This window comes from Ptychodera flava, chromosome 18 (assembly GCF_041260155.1).
Source record: "Ptychodera flava strain L36383 chromosome 18, AS_Pfla_20210202, whole genome shotgun sequence".
Classification (NCBI taxonomy): Eukaryota; Metazoa; Hemichordata; class Enteropneusta; family Ptychoderidae; genus Ptychodera; species Ptychodera flava.
In genome coordinates, this window is record NC_091945.1 from 2,117,221 (window position 1) to 2,137,408 (window position 20,188).

At 35.8% G+C, this 20,188-nt stretch overlaps 1 protein-coding gene across 3 annotated transcripts in view; it reads right to left on the reverse strand.

The window, feature by feature from the left end:
* Nucleotides 1-20,188, reverse strand: part of LOC139117997 (inactive tyrosine-protein kinase PEAK1-like) — a 50,539-nt gene that overhangs the window by 15,463 nt on the left and 14,888 nt on the right. Inside the window, exon 1 of one of the 3 annotated variants that reach the window (XM_070681269.1) lies at nucleotides 2,936-3,066. The exons of 1 other annotated variant lie outside the window; for it this stretch is intronic. The gene's annotated coding sequence lies outside the window, so the exon portion shown is untranslated. Of the gene's footprint in view, nucleotides 1-1,105; nucleotides 1,242-2,935; nucleotides 3,067-20,188 lie in introns of those variants that run through there. One more of the 3 variants, XM_070681268.1, reaches the window with a different exon arrangement.

Here is a 20,188-nt window from a genome sequence, read left to right on the forward strand (position 1 = left end):
ATATGAGGGGAGACAAACAGGTTATTAAGAAGAAGAACAACTTTTTCAGTCCATGAATTTTGATGATTTTAGTCTGGATTTTATCAGCACTGAACGTTCATTAGAAAATTGAGGAAATCATTTACAATGACCGGCAATCATCTGTTAAAAATTACAAATATTGATATTGTCAGTGAGTCTACAGGCATTGAAAATATTGATTTTTTCAGTTACCATCAATTACTGAGTTAAAATGAAATTTTCTGCAATAAATTTAATTTTTTTCTTTTGACCTGACGTCGCACACAGGATCACATTACAATACATATTTAACAAGCTGACAGATTTTGCAATGCAGATTAAAAATAATTATGGCATACATCTAAATTTTCATTTTTTTCTCCCTCTTACATGGTGAGATCTGCAAATGGCCCACATCACTTTGATTGCCTAGAACTGAAAACACCGTTACACTGCATAGCAAGGACAGATCAGTGGTCTGTTGGTTATTTCATTGCTCTATGAATGGACATCTGCTATACTAGTTTGTTTTTCAAGTGGTGACATGTAATTGTCTCAAATTAGCATCTGTGACCTCAGTATCCAATGTCCTAAGGTAATGTTGCTTTGTACCAGCACATACCATCTGCTAATTCACATTTTCACACAACCAAACAAACTGAATACAATTCTGTCAAATTCAAAGTGAAACTAGTTCACTGTAAGACACAAACATTACAATATCTTGGTTGATATTTCTGTGATAACACACAAGGTTTGAATACAAAAAAACAGACCAATATCAAAGAAGAGTCACCATAAACACTATGTGATAATTCAGCGGTATAACACCATTCTGAAACATAACAATGAATGTACATTTTGTTCAATATAATGCACATTCCCTTAGCTCTAACCATATTGATCATACTTGTACCTAAGTTCAAATTTCAGTTGTCCAAACACAGACCCATTCATCTGAATCAAAAATAAATGTATTTAGGACACTCCATACAAAAAACAGTCATTAACCTGTTTGTTCCACTTCTGCTCTGGTGAAGTACAAAAGTTACACTGCTGACTACATTTTTCACGTGAAGACTGAAGAATGAAAAGGAAAACTTACTCAGATGGTTTGAACAACACTCAGTGATGTTTTCATCAGGTACAGACAACGGGCACTTTAGATGCAACACAGTTGTTGATCAGCTGACTGACTGATCTAAGTGATGGAACCAATGAGTGTGAAATCTCTATACAAATGAACCAAGACTTACTGTCATTGGTGCTGATCTCCATATATTTGAATAAGTGGATCAAGTCAGAGGTCAACTAATCTCAGTTCAAAGGTCAATCAAAAGCGGAAGGCCCTGAGGCCTGAGGCCCATTACCTGATCACTAAGTGGATGTTATACACTTATTATCAGTTAGTTTGAATTTTAGAATCATTTTCCATAACTTTCATTCTCTTTGTGAGATACAGTTTCTTTATTTTCTCATCAAATCATATTGGAATGGCTGAACTGTCAACACAATACCTGTGATTTCCAATTTTATTACCAATAACTGAATTTTAGTCTCAATGAGATTTCATTTATCAACAATGACATTGTACATGTTATAATTATGCACTTTACAGGCAAGGCCAAGCCTTTATATTTCAACATACTATATGAGGAAAGAAATAAAATACGGTTTCATGGAATAAAATAACAAAATTGTTATGAAACATTACAGCAGTTGATCCTTCAATATTTTAAAGCATATCCCTGTGTATGATGATGTCATTTTTATTTGTTTAAAATCTGAATATGGAACTGCAACTGATCAACTGGTTCCACTGACATTAATTTGGACAAAGCAATGACATTCAACCCCTCACAAATATACATGATACCTTCCTATCTTCATTGCACATTATTAATTGCTTAACATATTGCACATAGCAAATATAGTGTTATGTTCATTTTTAATCAACTTGGTAATATTCATTATTCAAGTTTGGATTTCATGGATATGTCAGCTGTGACTTCAATGATGTAAGACTATGTACCTACAGGTATTGCCATACATGTAGTTGATAATATTGGCTTTCCAATGACTACAAAGTATATGGTGCATTTAGTTAACATTGACCAGTTAGCATTACGCATAATTAAAAATGTTATGTGACCCCCCCCCTCACTCTACTTTTACATTAAATTAAATACAGAAACTGAGCTTGTGTGGTTTTACATAAGCATTAATGTTCACAGAGATTTAAAGTCACTTTTTGATGTCTGGTGACAATTCTCACTATAATTTAGATCCACTGATTTGCCAATAATAAGACAAATCTGTTATTATTGAACATTTTCACTGGGAATCAATTAGAAGATTCATCTGCTAGTCAAAGTTGCGAAATAAATCCTTGTCAATAATTCATGTTTGATAGTAACTACAGATTATTGCATAATTTATTCCATATTTTGTGATGGAAAATCTGAATGTTGAATACCCTGATATCTTCTGAGAGTGACTCATTTCTTCATAGTCTAGTAACTATACTACATACTTCCAGTCAGCACTGATATGTCCCAAATAAACCACAAAGACATCAACCTGCCATCATCATTGTTGGACACTATCACTTGAAACAGAATACGGTACCTTCAATCACATGATGGTTCTGTGCTTGTGTCAAATTGTACACACTGGTCTCATGGTTGTACAGTGGTCAGTCCTTGCATGTAATACATGGCCAGACGTACCATTAGTCACCCTACAACTTACCAGACTATCCACACACTGTCCCACTCACCTGTAGTGTGTTATCTTAGCTCAACTACATGTATTTCTACCACAATCAGAGTTCTAGTTGCACAGACAGTAAACTAACAGCAGATTCGCAAACACACAAGATATCCGTTTAGACTGTTCATTGAGCCATTACTGTCAGTACAGTTGTACAACATACCTTCAATATCATCTCCGCAGATACCAGAAGCCTACGGATTGCTGAAATTTTCCAATACACAGATGTAAGCCATCAAGGTCTTTTAACATTTACATGTCCAGTAGAAGTGAATTTGGTTCAGTACACAATTTTTCTCTGTTGAACACACTCCTTGTCCACTGTGAATAATTGATCTGGTTTGCACTTGGTTCATTGCCTGTTAAATTGCCTGAGTATTGATTGGCCATCACTCATTATGGACACTCTTTGTATGGTGTCCAAAACAATAGCATGGTGCTTTATTGCTTCGTGTCTGCATTATTAATGAGCTGGCTTGAAGAATATGTTGGTAGGCACTATCAGCTGACCTCATTTGCATACAGGTAAACAAGAAAGCGCTAAAAATATGAGTGATGTTAAGTTGCTGGCCTGGAATAGAGATATTGCTTGGTGTAGGAATAGTAATGTGAAAACAAGACGACACAAGTTTTGTGACAGACTGTCTTTTTGTTGTCACGACATTTGCACTTGTTACATGATATATGACACGAAGTGTAAATTTTTCCAGGAATTTACATGTCGGAAAAACTTCAAATTCTTGCACCAAACAATGCCTGCATGACACTGTAAATATATTTTTTTTAAAAAGTGTTGTTGGACCTTTAACCAAAAGAGAAATATAATGACCTGTATTGAACAATGGCTTAAGAATGTAATCAATAAAAGTAAACTGGATCAGTTGAATACAATATCACGTAAACATGATGTGAAAGTAAGAGAAGTTCATAGAAAGACTGTCATTGTTGGACAGGTACCTACATGTACAGTGTCCTGTGGACATGTTTACTAAAAGTAAGATTAAAACACTTTCCCTAGTCATGGTGACAAATCAATAACTGGTGAATAGGGCAATAGGGCTGTTTGCAAATGTTGATATTGTTCTCTCATTAATATGCAAAAATAAACATTTGTTTGAAAATTTATATTAAATTTTTGGAAACTAGGCATTTGAAAATTTATATTAAATTTTTGGAAACTGGGCATGAAGGAACGATGAAAGTAACAAGTTGAAATAGACGACTGCCAATGTCATGATGAACACAACAAATTATTGACTTTAATAATAGACTACAGACTGCATCAATTAACAGCCACACATGCAACGGTCTGACAAAATTTGTCTGCATTTCAAGCAGCAGTGACCAATGTCGCGTGCATGCAGCTATATTGAATAACAAACCGTAAACTGCAAACAAACACCCCTATAACACTACATGCAATACTATACAGCTTGACTAGGATTTGAGTTGTTTGTGTTTTCACACTAAAAGACCATCTATTGAACAGAATGAAGCACTTAAATCACTAGCTGTAAACACTGGATTGTTCACTAATGGGTGCAGGGTTTGCCCTGTGACCAGGAGTCATCCATTTTCTATCTTTTCATCCATTACACAACAATGATCCGGAAATCCAACCAAACCTTAACCATAGGGTTGTAAAATATGTTCTCCATGTAGGGTGTCTTTTCAATGGAAGAGTATCACGCCACACTTCTACCATTAGTAAATTTTCAGACAGCGGAAAAGCCGGATGTCTGAAGATGCAGACAGTATTCATTCAAGATGTGATGTGGGTTTTAATGAGTACAGCAGAGAAGTATTTTGTTACTGTCCAGCCCTGACATTTGAATATGCTGTGCAATCAGATTAGATGTGCTGCACAATCAGACTTGCAAATGCTGTGCAATCAGACTTGGATGCGCTGCGCAATCAGACTCGGATGCGCCTGCAATCAGACTTGGATGCGCTGCACAATCAGACTCGGATGCGCCTGCAATCAGACTTGGATGTGCTGCCTAATCAGACTGGGATGTGCTGCACAATCAGACTCGGATGCGCCTGCAATCGGACTTGGATGCGCTGTGCAATCAGACTCGGATGTGCTGCCCAATCAGACTGGGATGTGCTGCCCAATCAGACTGGGATGTGCTGCCCAATCAGACTGGGATGTGCTGCCCAATCAGACTGGGATGTGCTGCCTAATCAGACTGGGATGTGCTGCCCAATCAGACTGGGATGTGCTGCCCAATCAGACTGGGATGCGCTGCACAATCAGACTTGGATGCGCTGCCCAATCAGACTGGGATGTGCTGCCCAATCAGACTGGGATGCGCTGCGCAATCAGACTTGGATGCACTGTCCAATCAAACTTGGATGCGCTGCGCAATCAGACTTTGATGCTCTACCTAATCAAATGTCAGAGGAACTTAGATGGATCATAGACCCCTTTCTAGGGTCTATTGATGGATAAAAGAAACATACTTGACTGATGTATTGACTACTGAAGCCATAGGCTTCACTTCAATCAATCATTTATTCAAAACATTGAGATTGAGTAATACAGGTAGTCTAGTCAGATAACTTGAGGCATTTTTGTGTATAGCCATCCCATTTTGGTAATTGAACAGCCACATTCCACGGATAACACTTCTTTCCTTCCATCAATAACATAACATATGAAAGGAAAAACAAGCAATTCCAGTGGTGCAACAATGTGAAAATCCAATGACATCATCATGATTGAGTACATTGTATGTAATGAACAAGAATTTTCACAGAATGACAATACTTAATATGCTTTTGATTACAGTTACATCAACTGCAATTTATAAATATTTTAACAAAAAAGATATTACAAATAAAAGTGATGCAAATTTACAGACGTTTTAACTATATTCACAGCAAGACTACCATACTTAGCAGATGTCATTGAGTCATCACAGTCACTGCCAGCACAACATGGTATGACCCACAAAGCAAAACTGTTCAAAGGTATTATGGACACGCACAACATTCATTTACACACTACATGTATTCGTTTGATTATTTCCAAAACAAACACATTTAATTAACTTTTGCCAGCCAATTTTAGCCTAGATGTATTTGAACAACGCAAAATACATTGTGTATTGCTAGCAGCTGTATTCTCACTGAATTATGTGATGCTCTACAAACACAACAGAAAATTAATCATAACTCCACAAAATATTTACCATGTCTTATTCTGTCCAAACACAACATGAGGACCACCCAGGGGATAGCGTCATCGGACATCAAAGGAACTTAGATGGATGAAAGAAACCTACGTAATCCATTAGATAATGATGATAAGAGACCATGGCCATAGACTTCATTTCAATCAATTGTTTATTCAAACATTTGATATGAATTTGTCAACAAAACACGACTAGACAGGGTAACATGCTAGCCAGACTGCTTGTGGCATTTCATGTATAGCTATCCCATTTAGGTAACGGAGCAGCCACATTCCATGTATAACACTTCTTTCTGTTCATCAATGACATACATGTAGCATACGATTTGATTGAATTCAAAGAATAAAATGTCGAATTTCATTCTGAGACAGTATGACTCAATTTGATAAGACCATGTCTTCATTAAGACATATTTATTTGTTTTTTCCTATCTGGATTTGACAGGTCCATGTAAACATATGACATATGGTTTTTAAGATAAAATGAAAGTCTACATGCCAAAAGATGTCTCCTATCCAATTTCTCTACAGAAATTTACAAAAACAAGCATTGGCAATAGCATGTAAAACAAGCAAAACCTGCTTTGTGACGACTGTGAGTGACAAACATCATTGTCTGTGTGTTCACAGAGTCTTCAACCACATAAATTTTTCATTTCATGGTCAATTTCAACCTATAAAATATCAAGACCATTTATGATTATGGTTACATTTAATTTTGTTATAAATATATTTAACCCTCTGAGCACCAAAGTCAATTTTGGTCACCTTTATAAAATATACCCTAGTCAACTTTTTTCAAGTTTTTGCCAAAATTTTGATAAACAAGTCATCGTTGATGACACAGTCCCCACTTGTTAGTGGGTACTTTGATTACAAGTCCTCAGAGAGGATAGACTCCTCTTCATTAATTAGGTCTGTGATAAAAATACTTTGATACAGATGGCGCTCAATGGCCAAGAATGAGTTCCATGCAGATGAAACTTAAAACCAATGTAGGCCACCATCCTAAAGGTCATTAAATAAGCCAACTTGGAATTAATCGACAGGATGTTGCAAAACATTTTTGCTACTAACCTAACACTAATAGATTATCACCGGTACCATATTTCATAAAGTTTGATGCAGTATTTACGACAATATGAGATCAACATCTGTATCAAGTTTCATCAAATTTGACGTTGTATTTGTGGATATATCACTCTAATTAGGAAAGTTCATTACATATGCAATTACAAATTAATTAAAACGACACTGATAAATGTCTTTTTCACTGTTAAAGCAATGTGAGCTTAACATCTGTACAAAGTTTCATGAAATTTGATGCAGTATTTCTTGACAATCAGCCTAATTTCGAAACTTCAATAATTGACATGATACTGCTACATGACGTGAAACAAATTGACGAGCATATGTATGAAATAGGTCAATGTCCTTGTACCAACTTTGAATGATAGTGGTGGATATATGTCTGAGTTATGGCTCTGTACATGAAAAAATCATAATAAAATCATAATAAAATGGCCGCCTGGTGGCCATATTGGATCGTATCAAAAAACAAATCGACGTGCATATGTATGACATAGGTCAATGTCCTTGTACCAACTTTGAATAAAATCGGTTGAGATATGCCTGAGTTATGGCTCTGTACATGAAAAAATCGTAACAAAATGGCCGCACGGCAGCCATATTGGATTGTATCACAAAACAAATTGACGTGCATATCTATGACATTGGTCAATGTCCTTGCACCAACTTTGAATAAAATCGGTTGAATCATGTCTGAGTTATGGCTCTGTACATGAAAAAAACGTAATAAAATGGCCGCCTGGCGGCCATATTGGATCGTATCAAAAAACAATTCGACGTGCATATGTATGACATAGGTTAATATCCTTGTACCAACTTTGAATAAAATCGGTTGAAACATGTCTGAGTTATGGCTCTGTACATGAAAAAATCGTAATAAAATGGCCGCCTGGCGGCCATATTGGATCGTATCACAAAACAAATCAATGTGCATATGTATGACATATGAAGTAATCCTTGTACAAGTTGAATGAAATCGTTCCAGGCATCTCTGAGATATCTGCGTGGACGGACGGACGGACGGACGGACGGACGGACGCACAGACGGACGCACGCACGCACACACGCACGGACATGACCAAACCATAAGTCCCCCGGATGGTGTCCGTGGGGACTAAAAACTGTTGTCAATGAAATGAGATGTCCATTTGGTCCAAATTATCAAAAAAAAATTATTAAAGTTCATAAAAATTGGCAAAATGTTGCATTTCAATTTTGATGGGAAAAATTACAGCACTCAAAGGGTTAAGGCATAAAAGTACAAATCCCTTTCAGTAACAATAAATGACACTTACTTTAAAAGAGGTTTTCACTTATATGTAGATGAATGCTGCTTGTAATCTCTATACTAATATCTTGCCTTTTCTACGTTCTCACTTCATATGTAGGTGAATGCTGCTTGTAATCTCTATACTAATATCTTGCCTTTTCTACGTTCTCACTTCATATGTAGGTGAATGCTGCTTGTAATTTCTATACTAATATCTTGCCTTTTCTACGAAAATGTGTATCAAGCAATTCACACATCAATGCATGTAAACTATAATTAATATTTATTGTTATCCTGTGGATAAAAATTAAAATTACCTAACAAAGGTGTAAATTTAATAAATGTTTTATCACACTATTCAATACCATGTTTTGTTGTGCAAAATGTGACATAAATACAACATCTTTCTTCACATTTCATATTATTTTCATCATCAGTGCGTAGCATAAAGTTGGTCTGTTTAGGACTTTGTATATTGTATAAATTGATAAAGACTATGACAAATAATAAATATATACAAATAACTGTAACTATAAATAACTATAACTGTACACTTGATGACGTTTAAGTCAAAAATTTTAATTTCTACTGACAATTACGCATAGGACATTTAACATTCCAAGACAAGAAATGTGACCTTTTTAATCTAACAATTCTCTAACAGTTAATAAACTCAGAACCCCCGTAAAGTATACATTTTCTGAAAGCCTACATATATGGGAACATTTGGTAACCACAGTGTCACCATTGTTTACATAACTATCATGTGACAAGATAATTTGCATAACCTTTCAAAAGTCGGTTTTCCCTATGTTTTGTCTCAATACTTCAAAATATCTGACTCAAACTTGCTGGAATGCAAGCTGTCACAATGCTCTTTCAAAGTGTGTCTCAGATTTTTTATATCTTGCTTAGTTTTTTTGGAGCACAATTTTAAAGAAATCAACTATGGTAAAATTCACTGCTCTTGAAGTTTTTCTGGCATAAAAACTGTTTAAGAAGGTTTAAAAAAATTCTGAGACACACTTTTAAAGACCTGTAGGATAGCTTGCACTCACATGAATTTCAGCCACATATCTCAAAGCATTGAAACAAAACATAGCAAAAGCCGATTTTTGAAAGGTTATGCAAATTCCCAGTTATGTAAACAATGGTGACACTATGGTAACCAAAATGTTTGCCTATATCTAGGCTTTCCGAAAATATACAATTTACGGGGGTTCTGAGCTTATTAAACACTAGAGAATTGTTAGTTTAAAATGGTCAATTTCTTGTCTTGGAACCTTAAACATTGCTGAACACTGTGAAATTTAGTAATCTAACTAAATTGGACAATAAACATACCCATTGTACCGTAAGTTTCAAGTTCAAAAGACACAAATTTCTATTTAAAAAACATACCAGTGCATGTATTTCAAAATGATTGATATATTCCAAGATGACAAGGCCTATAATTGTTCATTCTAATTAGTTGTCATACAATTCTGTGGTTAGAATACCGGTCATTAAAAATGAATCAAATTGTAGGGTACCTGGATATTAGAGTTTTCATTAATATGACCATGTGACATACCTATGACCTGTGTTTTGTTAATTAGGGTGGGTTGACTATATAATTAGTTAGTCTGGACACAAGCAGGCAAGGAGTGGATAATTTAATTGTCTGATTGCAGTGGTGGATAATTTGATTGTCTGATAAATATAGTTTATGCTACCAGGTAAAGAAAATACAATAATGCATGGAGATTATGCAGGCTGGTAGAATTTGGTTTTGAACAGGTACATGTACACCATTGTGATAGAAGACGACGGATCTACATATACTTCCTATCCATGCAATTATATGTTAATTGTCTTTGCTTAGATAGCCTTCCATTAAATGACAACACAAAGAATATCCTTGAGAAAAACAGGCCATCATGGAACAAACCACTTTATTCTATGTGTATAGCAATCATGGATATTTTCACAGGACATTTATCATAGTACAGCTGGCACTACCCTAAAAGACTCTATAGCTAGCTATTGCAGGTCAAGGGGTATATTGTCAGTCATGCTAAACAGTTTTTCTCAACCACAACCAGTTATACTATTGATGTAACATACACTGTTTTGCCGCAGACAGGAAGCCGTGCCTTGCTTCTACTGTCTAATTTGGTTGACTCCATGTGATTGCCAAAAAATTCTAGTTCTCAAAGGATGTGACAATGACAGTGCACTTTAAACATCCAATCATTACACTTTATCCTCTCCATTAAACTTTCATGAAAAGGTTCTACTGGCATATATGTATTCTGGAACAGTGTACAGAGAAAAGGATATTTCACACAGAAATTCACAAAATGAGGTAATAACTACACCTACTTAGTAGAGCAACAGCAGTTGATGTGTTTATTATATCGGGAATATGTAATACAACTGTAAATGCATTCAAATTGCACATGCAGGCTGTGTACATGTATAGGAGTATTAGGATAAATCTGTCACCAGCGGTCTGACTGCATTACAAAACACACTGAGATGAACTTAAATCTAATCCCACGATGATTGAATCTTTAAGCTGTCACATTGAGTTATAGACTTTGATGTGTTTCACAATCCATGGAGTGGATACTGAACACTGTCAAGCATATGGTGTTTTGACATTGACAATGATGATAGCAAGAATGATGCTTTGTCTTTCAATCTATGTTAACATGTGAACTCTTAATTGCAAATCATGACCTGTCCAGCACAAACAGCCGAGAATGAAATGAACTTGGTATCAACAGCAAGGATTGGAAAATGGTTTTGTCTGATGAAGTCAGGGTCAAAGGTTGATAAAGTCAGGATGAAAGGTCAAAGGTTATATCTGATGTAGCCAGGGTCAAAGGTTCTCTGTAATGTAGTTTGGGTGAAATGTCTAAAATTTCTGCACAACCATAGATACAAACTTTCTGGAGGATTAGTCTGATTTTTTGGTCAATAAACATTTTATTGTTGAATTTTTGCAACTTTACTATAATATACATACATATAATATACACATGCAATTACATGTATGATGGCGCAGTGCTTTGGCCATATCCTGCATTGCTACAGGCCTTACTGTTTTACAAAATGAAAGCAATATTGAATTCATTTTCAATGTTTGTCCCATTCAATTTGATAACAGAAATATGTCAGGCATATCAGTCTGTGTGAGAGAGTTCTAAGTGTTCAAAGGTTGATATGGTGTATGGCCAACAGGAAATCAGATCAGATAATTCCATATGGAGGAAATGTTATAACACAACTACCAGGGTACAGTACTGTACTTTCATGAGAATAAATTCTGTAACGGCGTTTTATTGAACAGAGTGCAGATAAAACAGTATGGAAACAGTTTCTTTAGCTTAAATTAACCTTCTTATCAACCTACCCAATTTGTAAATGCACCCCTATACATCTACATACACATCAGCCATATGTACATCACTGAAAACCACATGTCTAGATTCTATGGTGGAAATAGAAGATATCTTCTGTCAGCTAAAAAGACCTGATGATAAAATATTCAAAGGTTATGGAAAACATCAGAACATACTAGGTATTATGGAAACCTTCATGTATTCATATCTGTGGTGTTGTCTTCAAACTCTTATCTACCTACCCTGTTTGGAGATCCGGCTACAGGTAAAACTACATATTTGCAAAATTGCATCACATCCTGATGCAACAGGAAATATAATCGGCATTTCACAATTGAGTGTACCAACTTTTGTTCTTGAGTGTTACGGAAAAAATTCTAAAAAACTATTTTACAGTATATATTTACTCTTGTGATAGCTTTTTGAGTAAGATTTTCTCAGCGAATCAAAGCAAAAATTACAAAAATCGGACCATGTTTGGCAAAGATATGGCATCTTTTGTGGTGTGAAAATGGTCAAATTTGACTGTTACGAAGGTACACTGCATTTTTCAACTTTAAGAAAATGCTGTTTTCATAATGTAAACTCTAGTAAAGGTACATGTTTTTCTTTCTGTGTGGTCTTAAGGATGTCTAATACAAGTAGTAAGTAACGCCATGGTATGCTATTCACCAGTTGATTAGTACCATTAATAAATCCAAAAATAGCCCATCGTTACGGATTTTTGCGTTTTTCATTATGGGCAATTAACCCAGTGTATAACTTGGTTCTAATGTATAGTATTTGTAAAATGTTGTTAAAATCCATTGCAGGTATCTGTTAAGTACTGTAATAAACTCTACTGCCATAAGCATCCATTCTTTATTTTCAAGAATTTGCCAAAGACTCAGCCTAAATTTTCCGGAAATTTATGTAGTGTCCGTACCCCACCATTTAATTCCACACCTATATTAGGCTTTCAGCAAACAAAGATAAAATACATATTGTAGTACTTGGTATAGATGAATGATATGTGCATTCATCTTAGACAATCACCATTTAAAAAAATATATATGAATTATAGGCCAAATGTAGTGTCCGTACCCCCATGTAGTGTCCGTACCCCTTTTCCAGTGGATTACACTGATTTGGATTCGACTGAAGTAAAAGGTTTGATATACCCTTGTACACTGCTGAGTGGTTTAATTATGATGTAACCATGTATAATCAGTGTGAAGTCAAACATTAAAATGTAATTTCAATTGACAGATGGATTCAATAAGGTAATTTGGGGGGTCAACACAAAAAAATTACGTTTTTGTACAGGAATTTTGCCCTGGATAAAAAATAGTGCCAATGACCTTGTAGCTACAATATACATGGATGGTATGGAAGATGTACATAGTATACTACCAGATATAGTGAGTGCACAGGTCCTATTCTAATGGCAGAAGAAATGTTTAATTTCGGCTCACACTTACAGACACCCCAACCCACCCCTATATACCGGTACACAGATATTCATCAATAGCCAACATAGAAAACTGCCATCAGGGCCTGTATACTTTAGTTTCTTTGCTATCTGTCTCTGACATAAGGTGGACTCTTATACAATCAGGCGATTGGATAAAAAGTCTTGAAACATCAATGTTTATTAGACAAGGGGTTCCTGAGATGATCATTCATTAAATATGCCAAATAGCAATAACTTGATGCTGCTCAATGCCTTTCAGTGCAAGTACATCTCTATATCAACAATATGTGCCAGTATAGTAAGTGTCATTAAATGTGATGCATTACTTTTTGAGGCTTGAGCTCACATTATCTACAACACTACGGTAATTCACCTAGCATAGCAGTCAGTTAGCTAAAACCCCTCGAAATAGACATTTCAACAACTGGCCTAGCATCTGAAATAACTGTGCTGTGATATTTAAGATAATTCAAATGATAGGTTTGAATCAGCTGGCAAAACCTCAATTAATATTAATAGCACTAGTGATAATAATGATTCTTGCATAAATATAAAAAATAGTGTTGCTCGCATCTAAAAAAACCCCGAAAAAAAGAGTACATGTTTCTGTTTCCTGTTTTTCACTTGCAAACAAAAAGTGCTATTTGTATTTGCAAAAGGGTTTAATTTTCAATGTTTAGACAGTAGTCTGTTTTAATGTCCAATTTTCAATTTTGAAGATCAACAGTAAAAATTTGGTGGCCCAAACTTGAAATGTTTGATATCAAATTAAAGGCATTGCTCGCGATCCTGGGATCGCCTTTGTTCTAGAAGTCTGTAAGAGGATTATGGAGGTGTGATAGCCTTTTGTTTTCCACTGAAATTGTAATCTGGTGGGTAAATTTTCTGATGAGACAATCTGGTGCCAGTGCATGCCTTTAAAGTAATACACAGACAAAGTCGGAATATAAGGTGCAATATACACACCAACTAAACTGATAAGAATGAGACTACCAACAGCTTCAATGATATCAAATGTTGGACGTCAGTCAAAAAAAATTTCAATTATTTCCCAGTTGTGTGAGTAGTATGTGTAACACAAAATGTGAATATTTATTGGTTTCAGATAAAATGTATTAATATAATTGACAATTATTGTACGCAAATATATTGGAAGTCAACATGATTGTTCACAAAAAGCTGAAAGTTGTAATCAAAAGCAGAAAAACACCGGTCATTTGTTCAATGATCTATGATAAATTCACACCTTTGAAGGAACAAATTTATATTGTGTCAGAGAGTTAGGTAGTCAAATTTGTTGTTTACTCTGTTTGTGTGGTGGAGTGACCTGACATCATCCTAAATTGCTCATGTTCTTAATCATGTTTATGAGTTGCACTGCGCTACCCTCCATACTGTGATGATTTACTTAATCAACCAATGGCCTGTCAACTGTCTGTATGTTTATATAAAACACAATGATTGGACTAAGACAGATACTACCGTATGTTCACATTCACAAAATGTAGGTCGGACCTGGGCAAGGTTACAATAATCCTCTGTGGGGAAAAAAATTTGGTTCACCTTCACATTTTACAGGACCAGCCTAGTTTTGCCAAAAAGAATTAATCTAATCACTAAATGACACTTGAACTACATCTCCAGTATTGGTTTCATGAACTTTATGAGACAGAATTGGACTTGCAGATTGTACAGAAATGCATGTAACAAGTGCACAGTGTTTCTGATGTCTTTGTAAACTATAATGCCTTTCTTTTAAGTAATGTTAATCAGATGATGTGGTCCCACTTGTGGAGCAAAATCTGGTGGGAAGATACTGTGTTGAGAACATGTAATGATAAAGACTGGAGCGAAAACTTTTGGTTCAGTTGGGCATCATCATGGTCCAGACATGACCCAAATTTGAGGCAGTACTGGATTCCCCTATTGCCCAGCCGAAACTAGACCGATTCTGGCCTGACCTAGAGTGTCCATATCGACAATATTGAGTTGACTCAAAACCTGGGCTGGCCCAGGGCTGACATAAACTACTCAATGTAAAAATGACATGTACTGGAGTCTGTATTCACAGTAGAGTGCATCTTGCCACATGGCATTCTTGTGGATACAAATCTCTTATCAGTGTTGGGTATCCCTCAACGAAATATTAGCTAGAGTTGATCCACTATATTATACATGTGTCATAAATAACCTCAGATTTGTTTTCTTGGTCAACTTTCACTACAAACTGATACCAAATATGACTACATTGTTTTCATAGTTTACAAAACTGTCTTAAAAGATATCTGGGATTGGTATAGGTTATTTCAGGTCGCAGACTAAAGATTAGCTCCAAAAATACAAAATTACGGCCATGTTCCCCCCCCCCCCTCCCAAGTTTGAAGAAATAAGTTGGCTTAGTTTGTGTCTTTAGATTTTTAACTAAAATTTGCAAAAATTGCCTCCAAAACACAAATTTATTATTTTTCCTGAAGCTGTATGAAATTATCTAAGTATATCCTAAGTCATCTGTATACCAAATATCAAAGCTTATGCGATAGATGAGAATATATGAATTGATTGTTCAGTGAATCTAGTGAATCAGTTGTGTGTTGGGTTGGTTTCCTTCAGTTGACTAATAAGATAAAACAATTTTGTTTCTCACACATGACATTGACAAGAGACACTTCATCTCATGAAGAGTAAATTTCATTATTTCAAGTACTAAAATGACATATTTCTACATCAAGCAGTTTGTTGATAAAATGTTATCTTGACAGGTCCACTGATACAACTGTTATGTTGCAACTTGACCTTTTTCAAAATTATTGATCTGTCTTTAAAAACAGTTGTCTTTTCTTCCAGTAGCATAAATATGTCATATTGACCAGTATTTGGCTTGTCAACACACATGTACAAGCATTGCCATTTTTTGTTGAATGAATTTTAGTTCAGACTTAACTTTAGTAGAAAACAATTTTAATGCATGTTGTGTAGTGTCCGTACCCCACCCCACAAATTAGTTAAATACAACTATTAATCAGTGAGTAGGGTTAATATTAGAAATTTTATAGCTTGATGATTTTACTGTTTTATCAAAAAACTTAAAAGTTTTCAATTTGTTCTTATTGTTGATGCTAAATTTTATTTGAGTGTTGTTCTCTGAATAACATTAAACCATGAACCATAAATATAGTTTAATAATACATGTATCTTCAATTAATTACACTGTGGTAAAAGTTTACAGGATAAGGCAAAATGGAAAGAAAACCATGTTTCTTCATCAATTAATCAGCTATTATTTCTACACTAAATGTAAATGATCAGCTTCAGTACAGGTTTGCTTTGGGCTGGTGTTGTAGTGTCCGTACCCCTTGTACATACTTTATGAAATATTTTGATGAGTCTTTCCAACATGGACTAACATATGAAAAAATGCTATATATCATAGCTATGCATGCTGCCAATTATCATTTTAAGTTTTGGGATTCACTGTGGAAGATTATCAAGCAATAATTGAAATGTGTTCGTTGTTCTTTAAAAATAAAGTGTTTCCTTTGTTTTGGTATGAAGGACAACATTTGTATACACCCGGTGGAATTCAAAGATTCTCTACAAAAGTCATTTTACAGTGTTCTGCCAAGCTTTTGCATCAGTGGGGTCTGAGGGCCCATGGAAGCTCAAAAAGTGGGTCGCTGTTGAAAAAAGGGGGTCATTCACAAGACAATTATACACTTTATTACGTGCCATACCCTTGTTGTTGTTTCGAAGTTCGAACTCGCAGATTCCATGAGTGCTGCGATTTTATGGTTCTACCTACAGTCTACAAGGCGAGTAAGAGTACTCGTTCGGAAATTCATGTTGTCTCAGGTCATCGTATTTCGTTTATTATCATGCTTTATGCATACTTTGCAAGTCATTTGGTTGTTTTTGGCATCGTTGTGGAGCCAGCTGAAATCACATAACCATTTTTCATGAAGACGTCGAACATGCCTGCGTGAGTACGGTGACAATTTCAAAACTTGCGTATGATTTTACGCAACTGAGTTTTTATTTGCGTAAAATGTATTCAAAATGCGTACGGCTAAGGAATCAGTATCTGAAGTGAGTTGGGCAGTCTTTTCTGTAGAACTTGGAGGGTTTCCTGTAATGCGCATGCTCTATTAATAAAAAACAACAACCTGGGGAGCTTCAAGGTGTAGCTGAACGCTTGCCATGCCGTGATGCAAGTCCCGTATATGATCGTTGAGCAGCCCAATGAGTTCATGTTCAAAGAAAAGACCTTCTGACTGTGAAATTAGTGTTTTCAAAGGGCCAACAAAAAGCAGATACTGTTCAAAGTCCAGCGGGACCTCTCAAGAATGCAACCCGACAGATTCTAAATGGTCATCCGTAAACACTTTCCAAATAACATGCGACGTAATGACCAACTGTATTGTGTTACCAACAAGTTCAACGTAGACTCGATCGATTCTCGAATTTTTTGCATCTGTAGTGCCATTGTCTGTACAGAACTGATTGACGTGACGTTTTGTGATGATGAAATACAATGTTGCATAAAGTGCTGCGGTCTGCTAAAATCTAAAATGTTGCAATATCATGATAAATGTCACTTGCAAGCAGGTGCATATCTTCTAATTTTGTCCTGCATTGAACCATATTCAGGCAATACAATGCAATACATGCAGTGCGGCAAGTACGTCGTGTCATGGGGCGGCATTTCTCAATGCGTATTAGTTTACGCAGTCATGATTTTTTTGCGTATTTCAGAACAATTTTGCGTAAAATGCGCAGGATTTTGCGTTAACGGAAACACTGGCCTGCCTCAATGAAGGCTGAGTTTCCGATGCATAGCTGCTCAATGTTTTGAGAACTGCTCTGTTTCTGACTGATGCGTTTCCGTGTTTCCGATGTGGATGGCAGCGGCGTGCATTGGTTTTTCAGTTTCCGAGGATGTAAACAGCTGAGACACGATGTCATGTTCGATCGTATTGTCTTCACTCGTCCGGTTGTTGGATTTGCCTTTTTAGGGCGGAATTGGTCCAAAGAAACTAAGAATTGTTCTGCCTCGGTGTTTTGATTTATTCACGGAAGCAATTTTCCTTTCCAGAGAGTACTGTGAGGCATTGAATTTAACAGAGACGCTGACTGGCTGACTTGAATCTAGCCAACCTAGTTCGCGATTATGCAAATAAAAAATCACTGAAGGTTGCTATGGAAGCAACACGTCTCATGTTCTCACGAGCAGCATGCACGCATGAGCAGCGTGGAATGTATACTTCCGCGTTTGGCCTTTCGCGTATAGTACGTAAATAAGTGTATTTTTTTACCGAAAGTTTAGTGGGACTGATGGCGCGCTGCGCCTGCGGACCCGATGATTGATTTTTTGGGGTCTTCAATTTTATTTTTGCGGCAATGGCGCAAGGCCGCGGCCTCGGCAGAACACTGTTTTATGATGTAAGGCTAACTGTATTGATTTGCATTTGGTAAAAGTATTGTATATTCTCCCCTAAATTTTGCAATGGTGCAAAATCTTTTCTTAATTTTCTAAATTGTGTAGTGTCCGTACCCCATGTAAGGGTACGATAAAGAAGGCCTGTTTATTGTGGAACTAAGACAGTTTGTGCAAAACCATTCCTGCACTATATATGTGGCATATGTACCTAAGTCCTGGTAAGGTTTTCACAGTAAAACAATGAGGTTGAAATTTGGCCATTTTTGACCCCTACTTTGTACACTCAATTGTGAAAATGCCGATTGTAATTGGTAAAAAACCTTAAAGGGGCAGGTTATCAGCTTTATCTCTAAGCAAATTAACTAAAACTGTGCACAACTTTCAAAGGAGAACAGAGGATTAAAATCACATAAGCAGTCAATGTTAACAACCACTAAACGGAGAACCAGGGGATTGAGAATTGCCGCTATAGCATAGGCAGTGTCAATTCTACTGGCTATATGCTTTACATGGAAGTGTGATTGGAATTTACTATGATTGATTCTTTCAGGATCTGCTGCACATGAAAATGAACAGTGATACATGTTACAACAATACGATGTACAGTGAACAGGATTTAGGAAGAGTTACTCAGTCAAATGAAGTTCCACAAATTAGACTTCAAGTTCAAGAAAAGTGTTAACATACATGTAACAATGAATAATACAATGGTGCATCATGTCTATGCAGGTTAGCCAGCAAGGAGTCACACTAAATAAATTACTTAGCAAGCACATCCCTTGAACAGTAGCCTTTTAATTCTGTACAACAGAATTTTTGTCTTTTAACAGCGACTATAAACAGAGTTTACAGCCATACTTGAATGCTGCAAGGACGTAACACATACATCATTAGGTTAAGTCACACAAAATTCAATAGAATGGAATAAAAATGTTCCAAAGGAGATGAAAGACTGAGCAACAATGGTAATGATTTTAAAACCTAGTGTTATTTTGATAATAGTCTGAGCAATTACCAGCTATACAGGAAACACTCTCATGCATTTGCCACTACATAAGTTTCTGGTAAAACATTGTTACGTGACATTTAATGGGCAGATATTGTACCTAATTGAACACCATTTTAGAGTCATAGCCCTCATTAACAGCACAATCATAGTGTGTGACTTCATTTCTACCACAAACATTACACATGGCTATTGTTCTGGTGTTCTACTCTACACTAAATTGAAATGGAACCGGATCATTTCATTGACTGAAATATAACCAGATCATTTCATTGACTGAAATATAACCAGATCATTTCATTGACTGAAATATAACCAGATCATTTCATTGACTGAATATAACCAGATCATTTCATTGACTGAAATATAACCAGATCATTTCATTGACTGAAATATAACCAGATCATTTCATTGACTGAAATATAACCAGGTCATTCATTGACTGAAATGCTATTTATCACCAACTGAACAGATAATTTATCAGTCTACTACAAATTGATTACCAGTAAACCATGAAAAGCTGTTTACAACAAATTTGAATTCCACTCAATTCATTAGAATGAATGTAAAGAACAA